The sequence below is a fragment of the Phyllostomus discolor genome, chromosome 6 (genome assembly GCF_004126475.2).
Source record: "Phyllostomus discolor isolate MPI-MPIP mPhyDis1 chromosome 6, mPhyDis1.pri.v3, whole genome shotgun sequence".
Lineage (NCBI taxonomy): Eukaryota > Metazoa > Chordata > Mammalia > Chiroptera > Phyllostomidae > Phyllostomus > Phyllostomus discolor.
In genome coordinates, this window is record NC_040908.2 from 49335845 (window position 1) to 49352522 (window position 16678).

General features: G+C 39.9%; 1 protein-coding gene across 9 annotated transcripts in view; it reads left to right on the plus strand.

The window, feature by feature from the left end:
* The first annotated feature begins 681 nt into the window (after positions 1–681).
* Positions 682–16678, plus strand: part of C6H2orf42 (chromosome 6 C2orf42 homolog) — a 41183-nt gene continuing 25186 nt past the window's right edge. For 2 of the 9 annotated variants that reach the window (XM_028515507.2, XM_036028121.1), the window contains exon 1: positions 682–749. The gene's annotated coding sequence lies outside the window, so the exon portion shown is untranslated. Of the gene's footprint in view, positions 750–11170; positions 11192–14514; positions 14546–16406; positions 16660–16678 lie in introns of those variants that run through there. The other 7 variants (XM_036028115.1, XM_036028116.1, XM_036028122.1 and 4 more) reach the window with 7 other exon arrangements.

Genomic DNA, 16678 nt, shown 5'->3' on the forward strand with positions numbered 1-16678 from the left:
GGAAATAACAGTCCTGGAAAGGCCCCTTTTCCCAGGCAACTTTCCTACAGCACCACCACTAGTAAGTAGCGGGAATCGAGCCAAAGTTTCAGGAAATCAACACACACAGGCCTTAGGAGCTTTGTGTCTTCTTCAATCACGAACAAAGAACATTTAGATTTATTCTGTGTAATTCCAAGGACCAGGACTAGGATATAGAAGGTTGATTTCAACTCATTATAAAAGAAAACGGTAGAGTAATATGTGAGAATGTAGTTAAGGGAGAAAAACAACGATATAAACACTAAGTGATAGAAACAGTGCATACTTCAGTGAATAAGACCTCCTTTGAGAAAACAATGTCTCAGCCGACATCTCCTGACAGCGTAGAAGCTCTAACGCGATTTTTTCATCATTACCAGTGGAGCTCTACTCAGAAAGTGGACTCTCTCAAGGCCTGAAACAGTCATGACAAGCCCTAGACAGCTGTGTCGGCGCCTTCGGCCAGCAGGGAAAGCCAGAAACACCTCAGTCCCGGTGACGAAACTGAACGAAATTCCCCAAGTAAACGTAGATTCTACTGCCTGCCGGATTCCGCAGCAATTCTCAGCAGTCTCTAGGAGGCAGAAACTTCAACTCCCACCAGGCAACGCGAGCTGAGGTGGGCGGGCACTTGCTGCACGTGGGCGGCCCTGACCAATAACGACTTTTGTTACAGCGAAGAGTTTGGCCGTGTTTGTAAAAGACCGCGGCAGGCGAAGAGAGAGGAGGTGAGGGCGGTCATCAGCGTGGGGCTCTGGGACTGCTGGGTGGGGGTTGGGGGCGCAGGGCAGGTAAGGGGTCCCTGTTGACAGAAGGTGGGGGCGGCGGTGGAACAGGGTGTAGAGCCTGGAATTCCGACAGGCAGCGTGTCCAAGCAGCAGGGTGCTGGCCTGGCGGTGCTTCTGCTTAGGCCTACTTAGAACCGGAAGTAAGCCATGGCGCCGAGAATGGATGCCAGGAAACAGGTCCCCGGCGGTGCGACCTGGAACGGGCTGGGTCCCGCAAACCCGGCGGGAGGTACGCGTCCTGGAGGTCCTTTTTACCAAATACATTTCTGTATTTCCCCAGAGGCCTTTCTGCGTTATTCCGAGGCTGTGCAGGTCTAATGGAAGCGCCCTGGACCAGAAGTCCAGAGTTCTGGCTTCTAGCCCAGCCCCTTCCTCTCACTTACGGTTTGACAAGGAATCCAGCAGATTCCTGACGCACGTTAGCATATCTGGTGGCTGGCTGTGAGACATTAATCACATCATTACTTTATCTGAACCAATTTCTTCAACTCTAAAGATAAGTACAGTAGTATCTACTTCACAGGATCATGGTGTCATATAAGAACCGTCTAAATCTGTAAGAATTTTTATGAGTTTATTTGAGCCAAACTGACAACAACTGCTGGGAAGCAAAATCTCAACGGATTCAGAAAACGCTCCAAAGAATGGCAGTTTTGCACCTTATTTTATTTTTAAGAATCAAAGACTAAGACATAAGGGGATTTATGAAATCCATGGGTGATAGATTAGAGAGGTGAGAGAAAGCAAAGCGGGGAAATATCTGTAATTGGATAAAACGTAAACCAAATAGACACATTAGATGCGAAAAGATAGTAGACAGGCTCACTTAAGGTGAAGATTGACCTTTGTCAAGAAAGATAGTGGCCTAGGACATGACTACCCGCCATTACTTGATTTTAGTTAAGAAACTTTAATTTCCGATCATCCTATGTTACTTTAGGTCTCTGAGTTTGTAAGGCCCGCCAAGCACGCCTCCCCTGACCTTGTCAGGATTAGTGGGGGGCCCCTTTTTCATCCACAGTGGTGAATAATGCATAAGTAAAATGCATGGAAAGGACTAACTTCTACTCAGTAAACCTGAGTAAGTTTCATTTGTTCTCTTCACTTACTGTGCTTTACAAACATTAAACAGTACCCACCAAACTTTATAGCTATACAGCCAAATAGTAACTGGGTGAAGACCCACCTTCCAGGGAGCATTTGTGGGTTAGCTCTTCCAGCACCACTCCTTTTACACCATGTTGCTTTTATAGGCAGGATTCAAATACAGGTTCTTTATAAGTTGTGTTAACTTGTTTGTATATGCTTTCTTTTTTTTTTTCTTTTTCTTTCCTATATGCTTTCAATATATAATCTGTAAGCCCTGGCCTCTGTGGCTCAGTTGGTTAGAGTGTCATCCTGTAACCAGAAGACCGCTGGTTTGATTCCTAGTCAAGGGCACATGCCCAGGTTGTGGCTCAGTCCTCTGTTGAGGCACACGTGGGAGGCAACTGATCTGTATTTCTCTCTAGCATCGATGTCTCTCTCTCTCTCCCTCTCTCTCTCTCTCTCTCTCTCTCTCTCTCTCCCCCCCCCTCCCCTTTCCCCTCTCTTGAATGAGAATAAAATAAACCTCTAAAAAGTATATAGTCTGTAATAAGTGATACTAGTATATGTTTAAGATCCAAATACTACAAAACAGTGAAATGTAACTGTCCCTCCTATTTTCTATTCCTAAGTCCCAAGTCACTTCTTGTGGCAATAGAAATTATCCTATGTGTGTGTTTGTGTGTATCTTTTCTTTTTAAAACAACAGTATCATATTAGTCCTGGCTCAGTTGGTGGAGCGTTGTTCTGTACACCAAAAGTTTGCAAGTTTAATCCCTGGTCACAGCACATACCTAGGTTGCAGGTCAGTCCCTGGTCGGGCATATGCAGGAGGCAAATGATCAATGTTTCCCTGTTTCTCTCCCCCAAATCAATAAACAAATGCTCAGGTGAGGATTTTTTTAAAAAGGTATAGTATTCATGAAGTACTACACATTTTTTCACTCCACAGTATATCTTCATACTTGTTCCTTGTCAATATGTTTATAGGCCTGTCTGATTGTTTTTAGTGGCTTTATATTGGCATATTGTATGATTATACCATAACTTATAAGGGGGACCCTAAAAATGAAATTTATTTAAAAATTGTTTATTCTTATGTTTTAACTTCAGTCACCTTCAAACTATTCTACATTTGATACAATATACTTATTGAGACTTTCCACTGCTCAAAACAGTTTTTGAACTCATCCATTTTTATGCCTTTTAGTGCTTCTGCTGCTTTTTTGTTTTACCTCTTCCACATTGGTAAAATGTTTCCCTTTAAGGACTTTTTTTCATCTGGGGAAACGAAAAGAAATCGCTCAGGGCAAGATCCAGTCAATAAGGAGGGTGGAGCATGGGGATCGTGCTGTTTTTGGTCAAAAACTGCTGAACACTCAGCATGGTGTCAGCAGGTATGCTGGTAAATCACCCATCATGAAATGGGTAAAAGTGTTTAAAGAGCCTTAAAAAAATTTTTTTTTACTGAAGCCAAACGCAGCCTCTCATAACAGTGCCAGTTAGTACACCAATATAGATGGGTTCCCAGAACACTCACCTAGTGGGGGAAGCCTGTACTATAAGGGACCTGGCCACCAGAAGATAATTACGGCTTTTTGTTGGGGTCAGGGGTCCTACCTCATATTTAGTCAGCTCTTAGACTGTTTTTGTTTTTGTGCAATTATGGGCAACCCTGCATGGAGTACCCCTGTGCATACTTTGTGTACATGTGACCCTGTAACTACTGAAATCGTAAAAGTGGAATTGCTAAGTCAGAGTGTGTATTTTACATTTATTTTAATTACATGCTTTTAAGAGGATGTTCACTCTACACTCCTACCAACAATGTACAGAACCTGTTTTTCCACATCATCATGAACACGGTATTAACATTTATGTTTTACTGTCAAAGTACTATCTTGCTTTATTATTTATTTATTTATAATCCTCAGGATATGTTTATTGAGTTTAGAGAGTGAGAGAAAGATGGATTGGTTGTCTCCTGCATGAGCCCAGGCTGGGGATCAAACCCAAAATGTAGGTGCGTGTCCTGACTGGGAAATCATGACCTTCTGGTATACGGGGATGATGCTCCAACCAGTTGAGCCATCCCATCAGGGCAGCCCCGTCTTGTTTTAATTTTCCTCTTATTCTAAGGGTGAATTTTGGGTGTTTAAAATCATTTTTATTTTTTCTTTTCCACAAGCTGACTTTTCATGCACTTTGCTTATTTTTCTGGTGAGCTTTTTCTTACTGATTGTAAAACCTCTTTCTTATATTTGGAAATCAGCTCTTTGACATTTGCATTCCTAATATTTTCTGTCTGTTTTTTTATTCCCTTATGGAAATGCATTTCACATAATGTAAAAGTCAGCCTTGTAAAGTGTTACAATTCAGTGATTTTAGTATATTGGCAGAATTGTGCAAGCTTTCATTACCCCAAAAAGAAAGCCAGTTGCACACATACGCACACACCTACGTGTACACACACACGTTAGCCATCACTCCCAATTTCCCCTTTGCCTGCAGCTCCTGACAACCACTAATCTATTTTTTGTTTCTATGCATTTGCCTATTCTGGATATTACATTTAAACAGAATCATAGAATATGTGGCTTTTTGTGTCTCGCTTCCTTTACTTTGCATAATATTTGAAGGTTCATTCATCCATGTTGTAGCGTGTATTAGAACGTCATTCACTTTTAAGGCCAAATAATATTCCATTGTATGGATATACTACATTTTGTGATATTCATCACAAAATAGTTGATAGACATGTAAATGATTCTGCTTTCTTGATATCATGAATAATACTACTATGAACATTTGGGTACAGATTTTTATATGTTTCAGTTCTCTTGGATGTGTATTCTCTTGGAGTTATATGGTAACTCTCTTTAACATTTTGAGGAACCATGAATTTTCGAAAGTGACTATGCCATTTTATAATACCATCAACAATAAATCAGGGTTCCAATTTTTCTAGATCCATGTCAACGCTTATTATCGACTGTCTTTTTTAGTCATATTAGTGCCTGTCAAGTGGCATCTCATTATGGTTTTAATATACATTTCCCTAATAGCATGATGTTGAATTTCCTTTCATGTGTTTATCAATTTGTGTATCTTCTTTGGAGAAATATCCATTCAGATCCTTTGCCTATTTTTAAATTGGGTTTTTTTTTGTCTTGTTGACTTGTAAGTGTTCTTTACATATTTTGAATACAAGTCCCTTATATATAACTTGCAAATATTTTCTCTCATTCTATGGACTGTTCTTTTCACTTTTTTTTTTTTTTTTTAAGATTTTACTGAGAAGGGAGGGAGAAAGAGAGGGAGAGAAACATCAGTGTGTGGTTGCCTCTCTTGCACCCCCAACTGGAGACCTGACCTGCAACCCAGGCGTGTGCCCCAACTGGGAAGCAAACCAGTGATCCTTTGCTTTATAGTCTGGCACTCAATCCACTGAGCCACACCAACCAGAGCCTTTTCACTTTCTTTATGGTGTCCTTTGAAGTACAGATTTTTAAATTTTGATAAAGGCCAACTTTTATATTTTTTCTTTTGTTACATATGCTTTTGGTGTCGTAGCTAAGAAACCATTGCCTAATCCAAGGTCGTGTAGATTTACTCCTGTTTTCTTAACTCTTACATTTATGTCTGTGATCCATTTTGAGCTAATTTTTATGTACAGTGTGAGTGTGGGGTCCAACTTCATTCTTTTGCAAGTGTATACCCAGTTATCCCAGCACCATTTGTTGATAGGACTATTCTTTCTCCATTATGTGATTTTAGTATCCTTGTCAAAAATCAGTGAATTCATCATGAATGTGAGGGCTTATTTTTGAATTCTCAAATCCATTCCAATGTTCTGTATGTCTCTCCTTATACCAGTACTACATTGTCCTTTTATCTACAGCTTTATTGAGATGTAATTGACATATAACATTGTATAAGTTTAAGGTGTACAACAAGGTGATTTGATACACTTTTTTTAAAGGATTTTATTTATTTTTAGAGAGAAGGTAAAGGAGGGAGAGAGACATCAATGTACGAGAAAAATATCAATCAGTTGCTTCTCTCACACCCCCAAATGGGGACCTGGCCCTCAACCCAGGCATGTACCCTGACTGGGAATCAAACTGGCGACGTTTCAGTCCATAGGTCAGCACTCAGTCCACTGAGCCATACCAGCCAGAATATGATTTGATATACTTTTATGTTGCAAACTGATTACCACCATAGCCTTAGTTAACACCTCCATCAGTTCACATAATTACCATTTCTTTTTTGTGGTGAGAAAATTTAAGATCTACTGTCTCAACAACTGTCAAGTATATAATACAGTATTATTAACTATAACCACCATGCTGTACATTATATCCCCAGAACTTACTCATAACTGGAAGTTTTTACCCTTTGACTGATATCTCCCTATTTCTCCCACTCTTAAGCCCCTGGAAACCACCTTTTCATTCTTTCTTTCTGGGAGTTCAGCTTTTTAAGATTTTACATAGAAGTGATACAGAGTATTTATCCATTTTTGTCTGAATTGTCTCCATTTGCTCTGTGGTAAGTTTGAAATCAGGAAGTGTGAGCCCTTCTACTTTCTTTTTCCTTCTCACGATTGTTCTGGCCCTAGCTGTGTGGCTCAGTTGGTTGGGTGTCATCCCACAGACTGAGGGTCTCGGGTTTGAATTCTGGTCAGGGCACAGCACATGCCTGGATTGTGGATTCCATCCCCATTTGGAGTATGTGTGAGAGGCAACTGATTGATGTTTCTCTCACATCCATGTTTCTCTTCCCTCTTTCTACCATTCTTCCCCCATCTCTAAAATCAATAAGCGTGTCCTTGGGTCAAGATAAAAATAATTATAATCATAATAAAATTTTTAAAAACTTAAAAATAGATTTTTCTGGCTCTCCTGGGTCCCTTGCATTTCCATTTCAATTTTAGGATCACCTTGATAAATTCTGCAGTTAAAGGGGGGAACATGGGATTTTGATAGGGATTACATTTTATCTGTGGATCAGTTTGGAGAAGTACTATCTTAAAAACATTACTGTATTTTCCCATGTATAATGTGCTGTCATGTATAATGCACACCCACATTTTTGGCCCAGACTTTCAGGAAAAAAATCTTTTGTTTTAATTTTTTCATACAATTTTTAAGCTCTTTTTGTTTTAAAGATTTTATTTATTTATTTTTAGAGAGGGAAGGGAGGAAGAGAGAGAGAAAGAGAAACATCAGTGTGCAGTTGCTGGGGGCCGTGGCCTGCAACCCAGGCATGTGTCCTGACTGGGAATCGAACCTGCGATGCTTTGGTTCGCAGACCGTGCTCAGTCCGCTGAGCTATGCCAGCCAGGGCTTAATTTTTTCATACAATTTTTATTCACTTATATTTAGATACTTTTTTGTATTATATAGGAATTTTAGCATTTATTTTTTAATATATGGTATAAGAAATTTTATGTAACAAATAATTATAAAGCACAAGAACAGATACAAGGTATTTCAGGTACTACCCATGTATAATGTACATCCTTATTTTCCCCTCAAAAATTTGGGCAAAAAGTGTACATTATACATTGCAAAATACGGTAAGACTTCTGGGCAATGAACATGAAATGTCTTTCCATTTTTTAGGTCTTTAATTTGTTTCAATGATGTTTTGCAGTTTTCAGTATACACGTCTTGCATTGCTTCTGTTGCTCAGTTTGTTTTCATCTTTGGACTTAGCTTATAGTACTTTTTGACATGGATAAAATTTTTGTTTTTATGTAATCAAATATCAGTTTTAGTTTAAAATAGACAAAATATTTGAATAGCTGTTTACCCAGAGAGATAGATATATGGCTAAATAAGCATAGGAAATGTTGTTTAACATGATTATTCATTACAGAAATGCAAGTTAAAACCATAATGAGATGCCACGTCATACCCATTATAATCAAATAGCTATCATCAAGAAACAGTAACATGTGTTGTTAGCCAGGAAGTAGAGAAACAGGAACTCTCTTATGTTGCTGGTATGGATGGAAAAATGATGAGCCAATTTGTCAGTTTCTTAAAAAGTTAAACAAATTTATATGACCCAGCAATTCACTTCTAGGTATCTGCCCAAGAGAAATTAAGACATTTATCTTCACAAAGACTTGCATGTTTATTTTCTCAGCAGCATAATAGCCAAAAGTTGGAAAGCATTCAAATATCTGTCAAGCGGGTGAATGGATAAACACAATGATATATCTATATGATGGAATACTGTTCAGCAATATAAAGGAATTAAGTATGGGTACATGCTACAATGTGGCTGAATCTTGAAAATGTTATATTGAGTAAAAGAAGCCAAACAAAAAAGGCCACATATTATATGATTTCATCTAAATGAAATGTCCAGAAAAGGTAAATCTATAGAGACAGAGAGCAGATTAGTGACTTCCTGGGGGTGGGAATGGTAATTGACCGCAGGTGGCAAGAGGAATTAATAAATATCATTGATTTCCACATTTAAATGGATGAATGTTATAGTATGTAAAATACATCTCAATAAAGAGGTGTTTTAAAAAAATACTGGTACAGCCAGGAAAATTTTTAATCAGTATTTTTTGGATTCTGAGTGTTGTATCATTAGGCCATCCTCATTCTGATATCCTTAAACAATATTTTAAAATCCTTCCCTCTTTTTTTTTATTCCCCCCTTCACTCCCCTCCACCCTGTACATCCTCTCCCACCCAAACCCCCCCTTTAGTTCATGTCCATGTGTCATACTTATGAGTTCTTTAGCTTCTACATTTCCCATACTATTCTTACCCTCCCCCTATCTATTTTCAACCTACATTCTATGCTACTTATTCTCTGTACCTTTTCCCCCTCTCTCCTTCTGCCACTCCCCTGTTGCTAACCCTCCATGTGATCTCCATTTCTGTGGATCTGTTCCTGTTCTAGTTGTTTGCTTAGTTTGTTTTTGTTTTTGTTTTAGGTGTGGTTGTTAATAATTGTGAGTTTGCTGTCCTTTTACTATACATGTTTTTTCCTTATCTTCTTTTCTTAGATAAGTCCCTTTAGCATTTCATAAAATAAGGGCTTGGTAGTGATGAACTCCTTTAACTTGACCTTATCTGAGAAGCACTTTATCTGCCCTTCCATTCTAAAGGAGAGCTTTGCTGGGTAGAGTAATCTGGGATGTAGGTCCTTGTCTTTTATGACTTGGAATACTTCTTTCCAGCCCCTTTCTGCCCAAGAGAAATTAAGATATTTATCTTCACAAAGACTTGCATGTTTATTTTCTCAGCAGCATAATAGCCAAAAGTTGGAAGGTCTGTAAGGTCTCTTTTGAGGAATCAGCTGACAGTCTGATGGGAACTCCTTTGTAGGTGACTGTCCCCTTATCTCTTGCTGCTTCTAGGATTCTCTCCTTCATTTTACCTTGGCTAATGTAATTATGATGTGCCTTGGTGTGTTTCTTCTTGGGTCCAGCTTCTTTGGGGCTCTCTGAGCTTCCTGGATTTCTTGGAAGACTATTTCCTTTGCCAGATTGGGGAAGTTCTCCTTTATTATTTGTTCAAGTACGTACTCAATCTGTTGCTTTTCCCCTTCCCCTTCTGGTACCCCTATAATTCGGATGTTGGGACGTTTAAAGATGACCTTGAGGTTCTTAAGCTTCTCCTTGTTTTTTTTTAATTCTTATTTTTCATGTTTTCCTGCCTGGTTGTTTCTATCTTCCTTCTGGTTCACTGTATTGTTTTGAGACCCAGTTTCCTTCCCTTCACTATTGGCTCTCCTCCGTGAATCATCCTTCATCTCTTTTAAGGTGACCTGCATCTTTTCATCTAATTTGCACCTAAAATCAACCAATTCCGTGAGCTTTCTGATCACCAGTGTTTTGAACTGTGCATCTGATAGATTGTCTATTTCTTGGTCGCTCAAAAGGATGAGTCCTGGGGGACTGACCTGTTATTCTGTTGGAAACATATCTCTCCCTGTCTCTCCTTTTTTTTTTTTTCCGGTCTGGTCGCTGTTGTTACGGTGAGGGAGGGAGCCTTAGGTGTTTACCTGGGCTGGGCACCACAGTTGCTAGATTGTGACGTTGTATGTGCGGGCGGGGGTGGGAGGGAACAATGGCGGTAGTTCCGTTTTCCCAGGAACACAGTCCCTTCTTTGGGATCCTGGGTGCGCGCTCTGCCCTGGTCCACAATCGCTGCTTCACTGGGTCCGCCAGCCTCCACTTGCACACTCACACCGCTGCGATCTTGTGCACCCTGGATGGCTCACTAGCCGAGTTCACGCCCAGTTCGCGCTGAGTTCTCCCCGATCACTGCACGAGTGCCGCCGCCGACCTGTGCCCGCCTGTTTCTGCCCTGCCTACCTGTCTGGGTGAATGGGTCTACTTCAACTTCTTGGCTGTCTGACTTCCATTCAGATAAATTCTCTGTCAGTTCTGTGTGTTATTCTGGCTCTAAATTGTTGCTGTTCTAATCTTGGTTGTGCATGGAGGTAACAGTGCGTCCGCCTATGCCTCCATCTTGCTGGAAGTCTCCCAATAAAACCTTTAAGAAAAGTAGAAACAATGTTTCTATTGTTTCTATAGAAACAATCTACTCCACTGAAATACTTGCATCTGTGTACTAAGATAAATGTTTAGGATGTTGATTGCAGCGTTGTCTGGAGCTGAAAAACCTGTTGGTAGAACTGGTTAAACTATGGTATATTCACAATACAGATTACCGTACAGCCGTTAAAAATCATTTGTGCTGACATGGATAGAAATCTATGAAAAAATGTTAAGGAAACATCTCACAGCAAAGTGTATAATTCCACTTTTCTAAAAACTAAAACCTACATCTGTACATATATTCATTTAGTTACAAACATAAAATGATCTGATGGATATATGCCAGCATTAACTGTAGTTACTATTTAGGAGTGAGAACTTTTTTGGGGGGGGGGTAGGATATGTGGAAATAGTGATAGTGGTAAAAATGGGACTAAAGAGGTCTTTAGCTTTTTTTTTTTTAAGATTTTAATTATTTATTTTAGAGAGAGGGGAAGGGAGGGAGAGAGAGAGAGAAACATCAATGTGTGGCTGCCTCCCACACGGCCCCCACCAGGGACCTGGCCTGCAACCCAGGCATGTGCCCCAACTGGGAATTGAACCAGCGACCCCCTGATTCACAGGTCAGTGCTGAATCCACTAAGCCACACCAGCCAGGGCAGGTCTTTAGGTTTTGATTGTTATTTTTTTAAAATTGATTTTAGAGAGAAAGGGAGAAACATCGATGACAGAGAGAAACATCAAACTGGCAACTCAGGTATGTGCCCTGACCTGAGAGAGAATCCATCACAGTTTGGTGTAGTAGGGAACATGCACCAACCAACTGAGCCACTCAACCAGGGTGGGCCTTTAGCTTTTTAGTCTGCTTTTGCATTTTGTAAGGTGGCTCTGTTATCTGTACATTTTCAAATTTACATTTCTAAAAAGATCATAGTGCCCTGGCTGGTATGGCTGCATAGACTGTGCACCACCTGTGAACCAAAGGGTCACCAGTTCGATTCCCAGTCAGGGCACATGCCTGGGTTGCAGGACAGGTCCCCAGTGGGGAGCACTTGAGAGGCAACCATACATTGATGTATCTCTCCCTGTCTCCCTCCCTTACCCTCTCTAAAATAAGTAAATAAATAAAATCTTAAAAAAAATAAAAAGATCATAGATTTACATGGTTCAAAATGTGCAAATTAATAAACAAACTTCTTTTGCCCTGACTGAGGTGGTTCAGTTGGTTGGGCCCCGGTTGTCCAGCAAAGTGGCAAAGTGAAAAGTCACCAGTTTCATTCCTGGTCAGGGCACATGCTTGGTTGCATGTTTCTCCCAGGTGGGGGTATGTATGAGAGGCAACCCATGAGTGCTTCGCACATTTTGTACCTCTCCCTTTCTTTAAAAAATAAATAAAATCTTTAAAAATGAATAAATGAACTGCTTTTAAAGTGGAATCAGGAAGCTGGAAGAGAGGTTTCATGCAGAGCCACTTAATGCATACTGCTGATCTTAACAAGAAGTGATCACCTTGCGTCTCCCACAGGAAATATACCTTTATATTTTAGCAGGAGGGAAAAAAAGTTTCCTCCTTTCCTGGCAACAGCTTAGCCAATAGAAAACTGCCATAACAGCCAATGAAAAGTCACTATAATTCCAACTTTCAGTGTCCTCCAATGGACTCCTTATTTACAACAGCTCCTGTGGAGTCCATAAAAGAGCATTTCTCTTCTTTGTTTCTCTGGACTTGCTGGTGGTTCCCTATGAGGTTGCGTGTCTCAAATTGCAATTCTTTGTTCTGGAGTAAACACATTTTGCTGGAAAAATACCTGGCTATTTGTTTAACGTCAGCAAAAATAAACTATAAAATGTATGTAGCAAAACATTTCTCTGCCATACTGGTCCCTATTTGCCAATAAGGTAACTATACCTATTAGTGTGTCCTTTTAGAGTATTTTATTTATTTTCTTTTTTTTAAGATTCTATTTATTTATTTTTAGAGGGGAACGGAGGGAGAAAGACAGGGACAGAAACATTAGTGTGTGGTTGCCTCTTGCATGCCCCTTATTGGGGGTTTGGCCCAAAACCAAGGCATGTGCCCTGACTGGCAATCAAACCAGTGATCCTTTGGTTCACAGGCCAGCACTCAATCTACTGAGCCTCACCAGTCAGGGCCTTCTAGAGAGTTTTAAACATTTGTATTTCATTTACAAGCTAATGCAAATATACATCAATGTTTTCCCTTTTATACACAGTTGACAGCATATTATAAATGCTGTTCTATATCTTGTTTTTCCACTTAATATTTCTTAAAGATCTGAACTTCCTTAGTCTGTTTTTTAAAACAGCTGTAAAAGTATTTTATTTTTTGGAATATGTTCCGTTATATGGATATACCACAATGAGTTTAACCAATTTCTTCCTGATGGACATCAGCTTATTTCTAACGTTTTGCTATACAGAAATCCTTCAGTGAGTAGCCTCCTATGTTATTCATTTCACATATGGAAGTATGTCTGTAAGATAAATTCTTAGTGAAACTACTGGGTCAAAATGAATATGCAGACAAAACATCAGATGAGTCAAAGTTGAAAGAAATTCTTTGTAAAGTACCTGACTCTTCAAAATTGTCAAGATTATGGAAAACAAGAAAAGACAAACTCACAGATCTGAGAAGACTAAGGAGACACGATGGCTAAATGCAATGTGGTGTCTAGAATTGGATCCTGGAACAGAAAAAAGGACAAAATCTACAGTTCAGTTAATAATGTACCAGTGTTGGCTTCTTAGTTTTGACAAATGCCCAATGGTAATACTTAATGTATTCTATCTTTGCAACTTTTCTGAAAATGTGAAATTATTCTAAAAACATATATTTTTTAATTATTATTATACATTACCTATAATAAATAAATTAAAGGATTCTTGTCTCCCCTGAAAATGCTATAGCAGAATTTCTTTAAAATACTATTTAAAACAAATTTCAATCGTTAGTCTATTACAATTGTCCCATTTTTCCTCCTTTGCCTTCCTCCCCTTAGCCTACCGTCTGCTCCCACAGTCAGTCCCTACACCATTGTTCATGTCTGTGGGTTATTCATACATGTTCTTTAACTAGTTCCTTCTTCTTTCCACCATTATTCCCTTCCCTCCTCCCTTCTGGCTGCTGTCAGTCTGTTCCATGTTTCCATGCCTCTGGTTCTATTTTGTTAGTTTATTTTGTTCATTAGCTTCCCTTTATAAGCAAGATTTTAAAAAGAAAAGTTTATTGTTTGTTTTTAATATATTTTGTTGATTATGCTATTACAGTTGTCCCATTTCCCCCCCTTTATTCCCCTCTACACTGCACACCTCCTCCCACCCACATTCCCCCCCTTTAGTTAATCTCTGTGGGTTATACATATAAGTTCTTTGGCTTCTACATTTCCTATACTATTCTTAACCTCCCCCTGTCTATTTTCTACCTACCATTTATGCGTCTTATTCCCTGTACCTTTTCCCTCTCTCCCTCCCTCCCTCACCTAACCCCCACTGAAAATCTTCCATGTGGTCTCCATTTCTGTGATTCTGTTCCTGTTCTAGTTGTTTGTTTAGTTTGTTTTTGTGTTTTAGGTTTGGTTAATAGCTGTGAGTTTGTTGTCATTTTACTGTTCATATTTTTTATCATCATCTTTTTCTTAGATAAATCTCTTTAACATTTCATATAGTAAGGTCTGGGTGGTGATGAACTCCTTTAACTTGACCTTATCTGGGAAGCATTTTCTCTGCCCTTCCATTCTAAATGAAAGCTTTTCTGGACAGAGTAATCTTGGATGTAGGTCCTTGCCTTTCATGTCTTTGAATATTTTTTGCCAACCCCTTCTTGCCTGCAGGGTTTTTTCTTTTTTCTTTTTTGAGAAATCAGCTGATAGTCTAATGGGCACTCCTTTGTAGGTAACTCTCTCCTTTTCTCTTGCTGAGAGAATCTTTTAAGATTCTCTCCTTATATTTAATCTTGGCTAATGTGGCTCTTTGCACAACCAAAAGAAGGACAACAAATTTTAAAAGAAAAAACAACCAGAACTGACAGAAAATCAAACTGTATGGAAGTCAGACAACGAAGGAGTTAAAGAAGAAACATTCATCCAGACTGGTAGGAGGGGTGGAGACAGGCAGCTGGGTAGAGAGGACCCAAGGCAAGGCAGTGACTGTAGGACCTGGGTGGGCGAGGCAGCGGCTTGTGGACTGGGCAGTCCCACATTTGCACACAGATAAACCAGGAGGAACAACTGGGGAAATGAGACAAATGGCGCAACCCAGGGTTCCAGCTAAGGGAAATAAAGCCTCAAAGCCTCTGATTGAAAACACCTGTGAGGGTTGAGCCAGCAGCGGGAGATACTCCCAGACTCACAGGAGAGTTCATTGGAGAGACCCATAGGGTCCTAGTACATACACAAGCCCACCCACCCCAGAATCAGCACCAGAAGGGCCCAATATGATTGTGGAAAGTGGGGGAAGTGACTGAAAACTGGCAGAGAGCAAAGCAAGTGGCACTGTTCGCTCTCTGACCCCTCCCCAACATACAGTGCCACCACGAAGCGAAGTGGGTTGCTCTGCCCCTAAGGCTCTGCCCCTTGCTACGTAATAGGCACACTGAGACAAAGAAAAAAAAAAATGGCCCAAATGAAAGAACAGTTCAAAGCTTCAGAAAAAAATACAACTAAATGACAAAGAGATAGCCAACCTATCAGATGCACAGTTCAAAACACTGGTTATCAAGATGCTCCAGGAACTCACTGGGCACTTCAACAGCATAAAAAAGACCCAGGCAGCAATGAAGGTTGCGTTATGTAAAACAAAGAAAAATCTACAGGGAACCAACAGTGACGGGAAGGAAACCAGGACTCAAATCAACGCTTTGGAGCAGAAGGAAGAAAGAAACATTCAGCCAAAACAGAATAAAGAAACAAGAATTCAAAAAAATGAGGAGAGGCTCAGGAACCTACAGGACATCTTTAAATGTTCCAACATCCAAATCATAGGGGTGCCAGAAGGAGAAGAGGAAAAGCAAGAAATTGAAAACTTATTTGAAAAAATAATGAAGAACTTCCCCAATCTGGCAAAGGGAATAGACTTCCAGGAAGTCCAGGAAGCTCAGAGAGTCCCAAAGAAGTTGGACTAAAGGAGGAACACACCAAGGCACATCATAATTACATTAGCCAAGATTAAAGAAAAATTTATTCTTTAAAAAAGGGCAGTAATGGGCCCACTGGTGTGGCTAAGTGGGTTGGGCATTGCTCCAAGGACTGAAAGGTCACCAGTTCAATTCCTGGTCAGGACACATGCCTGCATTGCCAACCAGGTTCCCAGTTGTGGGCATGCCAAGGGGCAACCAGTTGGTGTTTTTCTTGTACATCATTGGTGTTTCTCTCCCTCTCGTCTCTAAAAATATCCTTTCAAACTTTTTTATCTACGTGTGTGTGTGTTTTTAAATAAAAATTGAAGCTCTGGCTGGCGTAGCTCAGCGGATTGAGCGCGGGCTGTGAACCAAAGTGTTGCAGGTTCGATTCCCATTCAGGGTACATGCCTGGGTTGCAGGCCATGACCCCCAGCAACCACACATTGATGTTTAAAAATAAATAAAATCTTTAAAAAAAAAATTGAACCATGCCATGTAAAAAAGGGGGGGAGGCATTAGTGGAAAAACTGCTTAAATCCAAATAAAGTCTGTAGCAGACTGAATAATATTGTACCAAAGTTAAAATCTTAGTTTTGACAAATGTCCAAAATGTTAATTTTTTAAGGTTTTATTTACTTATTTTTAGAGAGGAAGGTAGTGAGAAAGAGAGGGAGAGAAATATCAATGTGTGGTTGCCTCTTGTGCACCCCCTACTGGGGACCTGGCTTGCAACCCAGGCATGTGCCCTGACTGAGAACCGAATTGGTTACCCTTTGGTTTGCAGGCTGGCACTCAGTCTACTGAGCTACACTAGCCAGGGCATATCAGTGTAGTTTTTAGTTAAGCTCTTTCAATCATGTATATAATATTTTTTCTTATTTCGCAAATGAAAAACAACCTGAAGCACAAAAGTTAAAAGTTTTAGTCACCAAAATAATTGGTGGTAATGGGCCAACCAACTCCTCCATCTTTTGACTTTAGAACAACATTGTTTCCTAAGAACCCATGTTTGGCTGAATGAGAATACCTACTAAAGAAATTTATTGACCTGGGAAGGAAATGCTGTGTAAACAGCCTAATGTCTCTAGGTTAGTGATTTTTAAATGG